The following is a 14,385-nucleotide window of genomic DNA, read 5'->3' as shown; positions in this document are numbered from 1 at the left end:
GTGTTGCTATATATTGTTAGTGGAAGAGGAGATGGTATTCTGTTTTCCAGAGGACCCAACCCTGCCCATACAGAACTCAACTTCTTAGACTAGTCTTGTAGAACAGAAGCAGAACTAAATGCATTAAAGTACATTTGATATGTTCACCTCTTATCAGGCTTATTTCCCAAAACAAGAAAATTACACGTTTTGAAATGGTGCTATTTAAACAGTTTTGCAATTCCTTTTCAAGCACTTCCCACTACCTATACCCTCCTTCTGTCTGTAACAGACTTCTATTTAAATATGAGATGTAACATTTGAAAGTGTCATTTTACAGGTTCAGTGTAAACCTTTATTGATTTCTTTGGTTCACCTTCTTTTGTGTCTTCCCAAGTGAGGAAAGGGGGAAAAAATCTGTTCTTTTACATCATCAAGAAATAGAAAAATCATGTTGAACGCCAACTGGACTTAATGGACTGAATAGAAGCAAAGTGAATCCTCTTGAGTTCAACCCTAGGTAGAACAGTTAATGACATTTCTTAAATCAAAAACTTTAACAAATCATAAGAGGCTCTTAACTATAGGAAATGAAACTGAGGGTTGCTGGACAGCAGGTAGGTGAGGGTATGGGGTAACTGGGTGATGGATATTAAGGAGGGGACTTAAACTAATGAGCACTGGGTGTTATACACAACTGATGAATCACTCAATTCTACCTCTGAAACTAATAATACAGTAAATGTTAATTAAATTGAATTTAAATTTAGTAATTTTAAAAAAACTTTAAGATTTTGAGAATTCTTCACCTTGAATATTTGGAGGCCCTTATTGTGATTAAGAATAGTAGTAATGATAATGAATGCAAAAGAATGAATAATCATAAAACGATTATTACAATTCTCTTAGCAAGTGGAATGTGGAAATAAAAACAAACCTGTATTAAAAAAAAATACTACCTTGCTAGGTATTGTGCAAAGCTATTTAAAACATAAACTATTTCTTTTAAACTTCACCAAATCCCTGTAGGTAGATACTGTTGTCCTAATTTAACAGATTAGAATTTAAAGAGTCAAGCAACTTAAATTGCTCATAAATATGTACTGTTCAGAACCTGTATTTATGTGTTCACCTCTACAGCAGTGAACTGAACAGCACAAATTCCCTAAGAGATTACATTCTGGTTGGGAACACACACACACACACACACACACACACACACACACACAGGTTGCCAGATTAAAAATATTAAAAAGTCAGTTGAAATTCTAATTTCAGATAAACAACAAATAAATTTAAGTGTAAGAATGTCCCAAATATTGCATAAAGGTTGGTACCACAGATTGTTTTTTAATTATACGTATGTTCCTATATTGTTTATTAAAATGCACCATTAAATGTGATATTCTAAGCATTTGGAAAGGCAGTATTTGGAAATACTTATATTTGAAACTCAGATTTAACAGAAATCCTTTTTTTATCTGGTGACCTTAACACACATGTACACACAGACTATACTGCTATACTGGATCGTGTCAAATATTATGGAGAAAAATATACCAGGGAATCAGAATAGGAAATATCAGGGAGATGTTTTAAAAGGTAGTTAGGGACTACTTTACTGAGAAGGTAACATTTGAACAAAGATCTGAAGGAAATGATAGAGCAAGCCAAGATAGGTCTAGAAAAAGAACTTTCCAGGCAGAGGAAATGACAAATGCAAAACACTAAGCCAGGACTACATCAGTTCACATGAAAATGAGTGACAGGAAGCAACATGATAATCAGGCTACAGGAATAATAACCACCACTTGGGACTCAAGTGGGTTTTTGCTAGACTTCTCAAGCATGACTATTGATAGATACATATTCAGATACAAGCCACTTGTTTCATCAAACTTTCTAAGAGCTAGATGCAAGGTTTATGTAGGAAAAGAACCAATGTGCAAATAATTCATGTGGCTAGCCTATATTCCATCAGGTTTTAGTGTCAGATCTATATATACCATTTAATGTTCTAAAAAGTTATTACAAAGATCAACAGGTAAATCACATCTATAAATTCTCTACTTCCAAAAAAATTAAAATTTTCCACAGCACACTTACATTATACAGTCACTACCCTACCTTAAAGCAGGAATGGGTTTATGACACTATATACACTTTATTACTGTTTTCCTTTCTCCATTTCAAGAGCTTTGTTTCAAGAGCAACATCTGTTTCCAGTGACACACAAAAATAAACCCTGAATACACCAATTGATATAAGCTTGAGTGCCCATTTAAAAACAAAACAAAATTCTAATTGAATGTAGCAAATGTCTTCATGGGAAAATTAGGCCTCCCACTAAAACATACTGTGCACCACCAGCACAGTACATGATTTATATAATGAGAAATGAAATTTATAATTACCTGGTGACATGTTATTAAAATCTTCTGAAATCCAGAATCAAAAACTTAATACCTAATATCTTAATAGAGTATTATTGGAAAGTCTTCCATGACCTCCGCAGTCCATGGTCAAATAGAGAACAAGGAGCAAAACATAGGAAGGAGATCCTACCCTAGTAGAAGAGGCATAGACAGCAATGATATGTTCATAAAATAAATACACTAATCCTTATAAATAACCCTATTGCACAGAAACAGATCTGTAATGACCTAAAACAACTAGAGGACTGACTTAAGTGACTTATTCTAAGCTTTAAGTTACTTCCTGTAGAATTTAGCTAATTATCTCATTGAAATTTCCTCTTAGTTTTAGTGATGTTAATATATTGATGTATCAACTTTCCACTATGAATTTTCATATGGAACCTTCTAAGCAAAAAAATTAGTTTACGTATTACAGACATATATAACTTTGATAAACTATGTAAATTAGAGGCAGTCTTCTAAAAATATCATATTCCTTTCATGAATATACAGAGAATAAAAGTTATTTACCATAAATATTAAACTATTTAATGAAATCCTGAAATGTTTTTAACTTCCTACATACAGTTTTAATATGATTGGACTTATTCCAAGCACTGAATGAGTAATTTCTTTTAGTGATTCCCATCTTAAGGATACACAGTATGGGAGTAGTAGTTCAAGGACAGATTTAGATATGACCTTTTCTTGCGGGTGTCAGACATGAATCTTAGGCATGCAGGTTTGATTAAAATCTTGACAAAGTCATATTGTCATTCTGAAAAATTACAAAGAGGTACAGGGTAACAATTAGGAAATTACAAAGTTTTTATCACTTAAAATTTTTTGTTAATAAAAAGAGTATTTTAAAGGGACAGATCTATGACAATTTATGGAGTCAGTGTTATAAGTACCAAAAATACACACTAATTTAAAATTGCTCAGATGCCCTCTAACCCTCAAAAATTTTTTTAAATAATTCAGTTAATCCAGTAACTTTTTTATTCTTGAAACACAAATAGCAACATATTCCAGGTAAGTGAGGCAGGTGGCTATTCGCTAAATGACTGAAGTGGTTTGATTTAAAGTAGTCAATAAGCTCCTAAAATCACAGGAGTTAACTAAACATATACATTGAAAAACACATTGGTAATGGTGGGTTTCTTCTTAGCACTTTCAGTATGTGCATGTAGTTTGGGGTCTTGGAAAAAAATTAATGGGGGGGGCTTTTCTTTTTTCCCAAATAAAAAAATATACTTTCAAAAAAAAAAAAAAAGTACAGTACCATGAGAGATGAATAAGGAAAGAATAAACAGAGCATCTCTACTCTTCTGAATCCATTAATATGTTCAATTATCAGGAGAATTCTTTAAGTAATTAATGCAAATCTACAATGGTTTTCCTTCAATTTTGATCTTTTTTTCATGGCTACTAGAAGATGGGTTCAAGCATACACAACAGAGTTCCATGGCCCACTATGTATTCTTCCTACAAATACTTGAGTATTTCCCATGGAGATAGAGAAAGAGGAATTTATTGTTTCTTGAAAGCATATAATTAAATTGATGCCTAAATTTAAACAGATGCTAATATTAAACAAGGTATTTGCTCTAAAGTTATAAGATTCCATTAGTATGCCTATGCATGTAGATAATATTCCTAGGGCAAAGGAGACAGAAAGCTATCAATTTATGAGGGAAAAAAAATCCTGTATTTTTCGATGTAAACAAGTACCTGGGATTACTCTCATTTAAGTTTAACTTAAACATGTTGTGTGAATTGAGAGCTCTAGAAGTCTGGGTCTAATCAAGAAACAAAAATCATACAGTAGGCTAACCAGGGAAAATTTCATATAAAGATTTTATTAATTATGATTTAACAAGTATGTGACTGTCTATTAAAAGACAAATTCTTAAGTAATGTGCTCATTTGCAAATGATGGTTTAGAACAACATTCTGCTGAAGTTATTCTCAAGAAGTATTATTTCAAGCGCCTCAGCATTACTTACTACGAGAAACAAGGTATTAATACGAAAACAGTATTTAGAGAGGAGTCAAAAGAACTGGATTCAAGCTCTGCTTTTGTTATATTTCCTTGAGAGCTTCTCCACATCTCTAAATGTCTTAGAGTTCTTCAACTTTAAAATAAATTCCCCTTGGGACGCCTGGGTGGCTTAGTGGTTAAGAGTCTGCCTTAGGCTCAAGTCATGATTGCGAGGGTCCTTGGGTCCAGTCCCACACTGGGCTCCTTGCTCCGCATGGAGCCTGCTTCTCCCTCTGCCTGCAGCTCCCCCTGCTTGTGCTCTCTCTTTCTCTGACAAATAAATAAAATCTTTAAAAAAAATAAAAAATAAATTCCCTTCCCCATTCCCCAGAGATGTGATAAAAAAGCAAACAAAAAAATGTGGGTAAAAGCACTTGCGAAGCATATAATGTTAACAAATGTGAGATTTCATTGACAGTGTTGATTAAGTGGTAACTTAAACACTCCACCAAAATAAGTCAATGTCTCAAATTCTTCTGCTTGTCAAGTAACAAGAAGAGGGATACCAAAACTAACAATTTCAAAAGGTGTCTTGCCTATGGATTGCTGAGTGTTCTCCTGGTGTCACAATAGGGCAGTTTCAAGGAAGAGACACAGACACAACTCATGGGGACAAAGGACACATGGCAGCAAGGAGGAGCTTGTGAAAGCAGGGCTCACTTGTACTTTGTGGATTGGTTCTGGTCTATTGAAGCGTGTAGGTGAACTTCAGCAAACTTGTCTATGAACTTGTTATTCTGTTTTGTTAAATGGGAAAGAGAAAAAAAATATGTAGTTCTGGGGTGCATTAGTTATTGATACAACATTGTGGGATTAATTTGTTACTTAGGTCTGACAGTGATCAACTTATGCCAGTAAACGTTAAGGACTCATAATCATAATAATTTTTCCCCATCACTACACAACCTATTAGAGGCACTAGAAGGGTCATTCAAGTCACACATCTAATCAATGCCAAGGTAGGAGAATTAGTCATGTCACTGCAGCCAGTCAAGTTCTCCCTACAGGCTAGTTTTCCAGGTGGGGTTAAAATTTAATTTCATCAGTTGCTCTTGAGTATATCATCCAAAGAAAAGCCTCATTTTTAGTTTTTTTCATATTTGTAATTTTTAAGTATTCGACATTCATCTCTCTGTGTCTTCACATTCAGAACTTAAACTTCTTTTGTTAATGCTATCATAGTTATCTGATTTTTGTTACATTAGAATTCAGTTTACTTTTGTTTTAATTCATTTCAATCAATCCCCCTAGTTGTTACAGAAAAAAAATAAAAGTTTCTCAAGTAAAAAAGTTTCTTAGCTCAAAATTGTTCACAAGTTTTGACTGCTTTAAACTTGAGGGAACTTCTGTCCAAAGTGGTAATTATTACTTTACATTTCTGTTACCCATGTGATACTTAAAAACATTATTTTGAGAAAATTTAAAATAGAGTATATTTGAGACATCATCAAAGTGTTATCTGTAAACTTTTTAAAAATATCCTCCAGATTTTTAAAGTAAAATGTATATACAGATTATTACAGATAAATCCAAGGTCGTCCTTGAATCTATTTCTCCTCTCTACCACTCTCCTCTTTCCTTTTCCCTCCATTCTTTCCTCAAAATTAATTATTACTACGACAAGTACCATTTATCCTCCATACCTGAGTCAGGCTTGATTTTCATTGTATATTTCAACTGGAATGATGTGTTTCAACAGATCAAATTTAAAATATTATGAGAGTACCACTCTCCTCTTCTAAGCCAGGCAAAATACAAAACAAGGGTACTGTTCTCAAAAGTTTATTTTGTTTTAGAAAATGTCTTAAATTTTTAGAAGTATTTTTTTATGTTAACATGTGATGAGTGGATTTTATTATTTTAAAACTCATAGTGTTTGGACAATTCTGGTTTAAGGACATTCTTTTCATACATTGAGTGACTACGGAATCATCATCTGCCCTTCTATCATTCTATGGATGTGTGGATGCTCCTTTTTTTTTTTTTTCTTTTTTATCTCAGCATCTCAAGTTTTCCTGGAACACTCAATCTCCAGATGATAGAAACGTTTGATTAAAATAACATTTAGTCTTGACAAATAGAGATGCCTATTTTACAGTTATTTTATTATACTATATTTTAACTATACTATTGCTCTCAATTATCATTAATATGGGCTTATGTTACTTATGATGATCTGTGGACTTGGTTTTTAAAATTTCATAAAATAAAAAGGCAAGTAACAGACTAGGAAAAAAATACTGCAAGAGAAATATTCTGTCAGAGGACTAGGGTCCAGAATATATAAGAACTCTTACAACTTACTAAGAAGAGAAATAGCCTAATTTTAAAACGTACAGAAGATATGAACAGAAACTTACCAGATAAGATGTACAACTGGCCAATAAGCACATACAAAGACCTTCATCATCAGTTGTCATCGGGAAATGAAAATTAAAACTATAATGAGATATCACTACAAAGTCATTAAAATGATTTAAAGTTAATAGGCTAAAGTATCAACAGTTGGTGATATAATGCAAGTAGAATCCTTAGACACGGCTAGTGTTGATGCAAATGTTGAACACTTTGAAAACTAGACAGAATTTTGAAAATAAACTTATATCTACCATACCAGCCATTCCTTTCTTAGGTATTTGTAACCAAAAAAGGGACATATTTCAGAAAATGACTCCTATACAATTGCTGTTAGCAGCTTTGTTCATAATAGCCCCAAACTGTAAACAACAAAATGACCAATAATAGATACAAAAAGACTGTGATGTATACCACAGTTGAATACTGCAAGAATTCAGAAAGAAAGGAACAGACTACTGATAGAATATGGATGAGTCTCAAACTCATTATGCTGAGTGAAATAACCCAGACACGAAAAATACATAGAATAGGATTCCTTTTATATAACTTTTAGAAAATAAAACTCATCTATTGTGATGAAAATGAGATCATTTCTGGTTTGGGGTCAGGAGGAGAGGAAATGATGGGCTGCAAAGGGGCATAGGTAAACCTTTGTGGGTGCTGGAGCTGTTTGCATTTTGATTCTGACAAGGGATCCACGGGTATATATGCCTCTCAAAGCTCACTCAGTTGTAAACTTTTAAAGGTCGTAGCTTCTTGTACATAAATTATACAGCAATAACACTGAAAAAATAATTTAAAAAATGGAAACAGCACTTAAATCTTTAATGACTATAACATTCAGATTTTTCTATTGTTTTGATAAATTCTACTTTTCAAGGAATTTCCCCATTTCCTTTAAGTTAGCAAATTCATTGGCACAAAGTTGTGATTATATTACTCTATTACTGTTTTAAGGCACGTACGATTTGTAGTGAAGTCCACTTTTTTCATTACTAATACTGGAAATTTGTGTTCTCTTATTCATCAGTCTTTCTAGGAGTTTAGCAATTTTATTAATATTTCCAAAGAATTAACTTAAACCTTTGGTGAGTTTTATCTATTGCACATACGTTTTCCATTTTACTGATTTGTTATTATGCTACTTTTTTGATCGATTTCCTGTATATTTATACTTACTTTTGTGCTTATTTTTAGCCTTTCTTTTAATCTAGTATGTATTTAAAGCCAAGTATCTCCCTAGTTGTTTTAGTTGTGTCCCACATGTTTTTGTCATGTGTTATCTATCAGTAAAATATATTTTCTAATTTCTTTTAAGATTTCCTCCTTGAATTATGTTCAGAAGTATACTGCATTACATTCAAGTATTTGTATACTCAACTTTTTATTTGGTTTTCTTGTCATTGATTCCTGTTCATTTCTAATTTTAAAATTCTGTTGTTTATCCCAAAATACACAATTTGTAAAATATTTTACAATATTTTACAATCTGTGCTTGAAAAAATGTATAATCCTGCCATTTGCAAGTATGGTAATTACTTCAAATCTGTTACATCTATTTTTATTATGTTCTATATTCTTACTGCTTTTTTTCCTGTTTATTACTTATTGAAAAAGGGCTAAAATCTCCTATACTGTGTATTGTTCTTTTTTCCTTCTTTCAATTCCATCAGGTTTTGCTTTAAATATGTTGAATCAGGATGATTTTTAATAAACTGATTTTTATTATTTAAAAAATAATTAATAAACATCATTACTGGGGTCACTTGTAGGTCTGTTTCTAATGTTTATTTTTATTGACTGATTGATGTTTCTATTCCATATTGTTGCTAGTCCAGAGAGAACATAGTAGGGAATCAAATAGTATGAAATACAAATCAACTATAGTTTAAAAATATGTAAAAATCCAATGATCCTAAAGGAAATTTAGTATGTACACATAATTATTGAGCCCAAAAAAAGAAAACCAAAACACTGACATAACCAAATACTAAAGATTTATTTTTTAGAGAACTTCTCTGCAATAAAAAGACCACTTTTAGGCTTATTAGTAAGTTCTGCTGTGTGACAGGAAAAAAATGTATGGACTGTTAGTAAAAAGTCAACACTGTGGCATAACGTATTATGTTTTAGAACTTCAAATGTAAACAGTAAAACAAAATTAATTTGCCTGCAAAAAGAAAAATATAAGGTTGGGTCTCAGAATTCTCAATAAAAGCCTTCAATTTTTAAAGCATATCTGCAAATTCATTCAAGAAAAGAAAGGACAAAGCAAGAATTGTATTTTATATCCAGCTAAACTAACTGTCAAGTAGAACTGCTATAGAAAACAGTCTTGAACTTAATAGAATAAAGAGATTACTTTTCTAATACCCAATCAAGAAAACTATGTAGGAGGAACTTCAGTAAGTCAAAAGATGATGGCATAACCACTGCAAATGGAGGGAAAATATTCCATTCCTTTTTATGAAGTAATTCTAGAATGATAGCAAAAGCTGACAAAGACAGACACTGCTGGAATCACTATACGAATTTCATAAAGCCCCCAAAAGTGTATGAGATGAACGGTATTCCATTTCCATTCTTCATCTGATGGAATTGAAGCAAAAAGTAAAATATCTTGTTCACATAGGTATTAGAACAAAGAAGCAGGAATTCCAAGCCAGGAAGTATGACTACAGAAACAATCCTCTTAATTTTCTCTACATGCTCTCAAATCAAATAGGTGAAATGAAGGACCTGGAATATTCCTTACTGTGTGATGCCACAAATAACATAAGTTTATCCTCATTGTAAAGTTTCCTTCTTTCTTTTTGCATTGGTGGGTTGCTGTTCACTTCATTAAGATCTCAGATACATTTTCTTTAATACATCTTTTACCTTCCTTTCATTTCCTTCCAATGTTCAATAACTGATTTTAGATCTCTGAACAAAATAATTAAAAAGAACCACAGAGAACAAAAATCTTGTCATTTGTTCATTCAAAAAGTATTTACTGAACATCTAGTCTGTGAGAGATTCTGGATTTGTTTCAATGGACCCCAAACACCAACATATCTGTTCTCATAAAGCTTATATTCTAGAAGTAGAATACAAAGAAGAAATATTAGGATAACAAAATGAGTAATACGGTAAAAGATGTTAAGTGCCATGGAAAAGATGGACCTGTGTAAAGAGGATTAGGAATACAAGGGGTGAGCCAACAGATACATGAAAAAATGCTTAACATCACTTGTCATCAGGGGAATACAAATCAAAACCACAAGAAGATACCACCTCACACCTGTCAGAATGGCTAAAATTAACCACTCAGGAAATGACAGATGTTGGTGAGGATGCAGCGAAAGGGAAACCCTCCCACCCTGGTGGGAATGCAAGATGCAGCAGCCATTCTGGAAGACAGTATGGAGGTTCCTCAAAAGCTTGAAAATAGAGCTACCCTACGACCCAGCAACTGCACTACTATTTACCCCAAAGATAAAAATGTAGTGATCCGAAGGGATATCTGCATTCCACTGTTTATAGCAGCAATGTCCACAATAGCCAAACTATGGAAAGAGCCCAGATGTCTATCGATAGATGAATGGATAAAGAAGATGTGAGATATATATATATATATATATATCTCACATAGCATATATATATAGCATGAAATACATATTATATATGTATATACATATTTTATATATATATATATATATATATATATATATATATATATATATAACACATATATATGTATACACACACACACAATGGAATACTACTCAGCCATCAAAAAATGAAATCTTGCCATTTGCAATGATGTGGATGGAACTAGAGGCTGTTATGCTAAGCAAAATAAGTCAAATCAGAGAAAGACAATTATTACATGATCTCACTGATATGTGGAATTTAAGAAACAAAACAGAGGGTCATAGGGGAAGAGAGGAAAAAATAAAACAAGACAAAATCAGACCGAGAGACAAACCATCAGAAACTCTTAAGCATAGGAAACAAACTGAAGGTCACTGGAGGGGAGAGGTGTGGGGGGATAGGGTAACTGGGTGATGGACATTAAGGAGAGCACGTGATGTAATGAGGTGGTATATAAGACTGATGAATCCCAGACCTCTACTTCTGAAATCAATAATACATTATGTTAATTGAATTTAAATAAAACTAAAATTTAAAAATAAAAGGAATACAAGGGGTGAGTTGGAGTTGCAAATTAGTGAGGTGAGCATAGATCTCATTCTGAAGGTAGTATTTGAGGACTTGAAGGAGGTGAAAAAGGTGATTTAGACATATGGATAAAGTCTGTTCTATGCAGACAAAAAGCAACTGCAAAATGTCCCTCAGGTAGGAACACACCCAACAAATTCAAGTGTGATGTTCAGTATGAAAGCCAAAGGGCAGAGTTGGAGGGTAATGTTAGGAAGGAGCGTAGTCTTCACAGAGCTAATTAAGGATGAATGCCCATTAGGCCTTCTAGACTTTTGTAAGGATTTTGACCTCCATTCTGAGAGAAGTAAGTAGACATCAAATGGTTTTCAGAAGAGATATGAAATGACCTAATATTTTAATAAGATTACTCTGGCTGCTGTATTGAAAATAGATTCTAGGAAGGCAAACATACAAATAGGGAGACCATTTAGAAGGCTATTACGATAAATCATTTGAAGGGTGATTTTGGTTTGACAGGGAAGTCACATTAGAATTATTATTTCTTCGCCAATGCTTTCTTTAGTATACAATATATCTAATCTGTCATGCTCATAAATAATTTTAAAGTTGTTGATCAGTTGCTTTTATAATAATTGAATGGAGTTTTATTTCAAAACTAAATTTTTCATTGAAACATTATTTTCTATTTTTTTGTACCTGAAGGGCATTTCTAATTTTGAGTTTTAAAGAGTTTATTTATAGGTGTTTATCCCAGCACATTTCTTGAGATTCTACTTTCTCTTATGCAGTAGTTTTTCCTACTAGTTAATTTTATAAAGGAAAAACTCTTGATCTTTTATCAACTTTTCTTTTAGAAAAGACATTCTAATTCTGATTGTCTTCTATCATTTTAAATACCATTAGTGACCCACACTAACACCTTAGTTAATACCACTAATACGGGACAGTAAACTCTAATAGTGTATTTATCACAGAAACCCACCATCAAAGGTAAGGATAAAACATTCCCATAGTAGTACAGTTTTGCTTTAAGTGGCTGATAGTTAATGAAATCATGTTTATAAAATTGTTTAAAATACTTGTGTGTGAACATATGTAAATATAGTACCTATTTGTATGTGTGTGTAGCTTGAATTATTTTCTGGAAGTAATTCTATTAAACACATTGTATGTAAAAATACAACACTTTCTTGTTCAGTCTTAAGAATATTAGCAAATTTATGCATCCACTGCTATATTTGTGAATTAATGTTTGACATTGTTTAAATTGTTCTGACAATCCCAAGTGATAAAATTTTCATGCTTATAATTCACCGTACTTTGACCTCTCAATTTTTGAATCTGTTTCCACAGAGTTAAGATTCTACTGATATGCTTTATTATTATATTAGCAAATAATCTCAACTGCATGAGTTGTGGAATCAGAAATGGCTGTGCTACTCTACCACAATGTCACCTTTTGACAATAGCCTAATTTTAAAACTCATAAGTGGTAATTCCTTACATGTGAATCATTTTTAAAAATGTTTAAGACCTTTCATGTAATTTTAAATATCATCCTGACAAGAGTTTTTGTTTTTGTTTAATTAAGTAACTGTTGTCCATACTCTTTTCAGATTTCCTTAGTTTTTAACTCACATCCTTTTTCTATTCCGGGACCCCACCAGGATCCCACATTACATTTAGTTGTCATGCGTCCTAGGCTCATCCTGGTTGTGACACTTACTCATACTTTCATTTTGGATGATCGTGACAGCTTAAGGAAGTGCACTGGTCAGGTATTTTATAGAATGTCCCTCAGTTGGAATTTACCTGATGTTTTCCTCATGATTAAAATATGAGTATGGGTTTTTTGGAGGAAAAACACGAAGAAGTACCATTCTTATCACATTTTATCAAGGTTACACATGATCAACATAACTTACCACTGATGATGTTGACCTAGATTATTTGAGTTAATGTCTATAAGGTTTCTACACTGTAAAATTACTCTTCTTTTCCCCATTCCACACTGCATTCTTTGAAAGGATGTCACTAGGTACGTGCCATACTCCAAGGATGAGCAGTTATGCTCTATCTTCTTGAATATGGTATATGTAAATTATTTGGAATTCTTCTGAACAGGGCAATTGGTCTATTCTCTCTCATCTACTTACTCAATTTCTATCAGAATGGATTCACACAGCTTAAGGGTTTTTACTAATTATAAATAAGTTTCTATGGAAATGGTTATTTTCTGGAGGAATTCCATATTCCATATGGAAATGGTTATTTTCTGGAGGAATTTAGTCTTAAAGCAGAAAAACTCACACTGATCCATAGATTCTACACTTGAATGTCCAGAGCAAATACAAATTGCTATCTCCAGGAACCACACAATTTAAAATTTCTCAGACTGACTTGGTCACTGGACCATTTGTCCACAGAATCAGAGATGGCCTCAATTGAATCTGCTAGCTATCATTCAGAAGCTCATCTTCAGCTTGAGTCTTGATAGATTTCAAATTTTGAATTTTATTCCTTTTTCTGAAGGTTTTTAATTCTCCATGACTCGGGAAAAAATATTTTTACCTGCTTACAGTCATTGACTACTTACTCTGAATGCTTTCTAGGGAATTTACTGATAGTATATTGGTCAACACTCTTTTTCCTTTCAAGCATCTTTGAATAGGAATTCTGGTTGCTATGTCTGGATGGATTTTCTTGCTATTTCTCAATAATCTTCTCTGCCACTTTGAAAGTTTTCAATTTGATGCTGGCCATTTTTATTCCCTTAATTTTCTAACAGTAATTATGAGGTTTAAATTTTATCTCTCTGATCCCCTCCAGCAGCTGTTTCAAGATTGACCTTCTTTGACTTTTTTATGCTTATGAGACCTTTGGATTTCTTTTCTAATTCTTTTCTGAATATCATTGAACTTATGTGTTAAAAGTGAACTACTTATTGTGACAGTCACCTTGATTTCTCCTTTGAACTTTCAAAGCTCTATTTTTCCAGTCTTTTCATGTATAAATTTAAATGGTTTTTATGCCTATTACCACATAACTAATACAAACATATTAATGTATTAGCTTAGTACAAAAGAGGACTCTTCCTACTACACTGTTGTCTTCACCAAGATTATAAATCTGCATTGGTTATATTGAATTATTTGCTTTGATAGCCTATATAACATAGTATAGTGTGTGCTATTATATATAACATACCTCTAAAAGGTGGAAAGGAAATATTATAATCAGAATATATATGTTATTTGTGTGTATTAATAGGAAAAACATCTTACATGCATTTTAATAAATATTTTAGAATACAACATTTCACAAAGAGAGATGTACTGTTTTCCACTTTGCCTACCAGATACACTCTCATTGTGTGCCCAATTGTCTTTGCTTTCTGCTATAATAATGGTAATTTTTTTA

Source organism: Ursus arctos, unplaced genomic scaffold (genome assembly GCF_023065955.2).
Source record: "Ursus arctos isolate Adak ecotype North America unplaced genomic scaffold, UrsArc2.0 scaffold_5, whole genome shotgun sequence".
Lineage (NCBI taxonomy): Eukaryota > Metazoa > Chordata > Mammalia > Carnivora > Ursidae > Ursus > Ursus arctos.
Note: the sequence above shows the minus strand (reverse complement) of the source record.